Consider the following 1,214-nt stretch of genomic DNA (forward strand, 5'->3'; position numbering starts at 1 on the left):
TATATATATATATATATACAGATCCAAATATATAAATATTTTTATTATTAATAAATATCAATAATGAATTAGTGGGGTTACTAAGAATTACCATTTTGAAAAAAGAACAGTTGTTTTAAAAGGACCTTTGGCTAACTTTTTAGTACAATTAAATTAATTATTCGCCGAAATGTGTTGATTCTGAGGGAGAAAATGATAGGAACAAGAAAACACAGAAAAAACCACTAGGCGAAACAAAACAATCTATACTCTCTACTATAAAACGTATTCAGCTTATTCAAAGAAGCATTTAGAACCATTTTGCCAAGCCTCTACTTTTATCTGATGTTGTTTTGCACTTAAACGTGCACCAACTAAATCTCGTTAAATTTAATTAAACCGAGAAACCATGGAGTTAAATGGAAGTGAAAAAAAAACACTATAAATGAACTTCAGTGAGCTTTAGAAACATTTAGCGTTTTTCGAGAAAGCTAATTGCGAAGAAATCTGATCTAACATGCTATAAATTAAAATAAGAATGGAAAATTGGGAGATTCGAGGAATTCAACGAATTCGAGGGGGGCTTTGTTAAATAAATGGTTAGTATTGTGAGCTTCATTTATCATTATCTAGATATATTTACTCAAAAATAAGAAATTTTCCGAATCAAGGTTTATTTTATTTGTTGTTTATTTTACTTATAACTTTCCGATATTAAAACTTTTCGAATCAGATACATTAAAACATTGACTATACATTTTAAAAATGATGAATAAACGCGTAGTGGGTTACTATTTTAGCGTTTTCACGTATGTTTGTGTACTATATTTCAGCAGTTTACTATATGTGTGTGCAATTTAATGAAATTTGGTTTATTTGCTTGATTTGTTTAAATTTAAAAATTCTTCAATAGAATAAGAAATACAATATTAAAATCTTAAAAATTTATTTTTCAAAATTTAAATTTAGCTATGTTTAACGAACTTTATATTAACGAAGGGATTAACATTTTAAAGGCTCTCTAATTTCATATGATTTTTAACAAACTTTGAAATAACAGAGAAAAAGCACCATGAGCAGTTGTTCATTTTATAACTGGATTAATTTATTGGGAAAAAAAACGAACGAGCTGAATTTTTTTTTTTTTGTATGCCAATAAATCAATCATAAAATGATTTATTCAATTAAATAAGACTTTTTTTCCGACACTGAACAAGCAAGATAGTAAACAGATT

Source organism: Parasteatoda tepidariorum, chromosome 10 (genome assembly GCF_043381705.1).
Source record: "Parasteatoda tepidariorum isolate YZ-2023 chromosome 10, CAS_Ptep_4.0, whole genome shotgun sequence".
NCBI classification, from domain to species: Eukaryota; Metazoa; Arthropoda; class Arachnida; order Araneae; family Theridiidae; genus Parasteatoda; species Parasteatoda tepidariorum.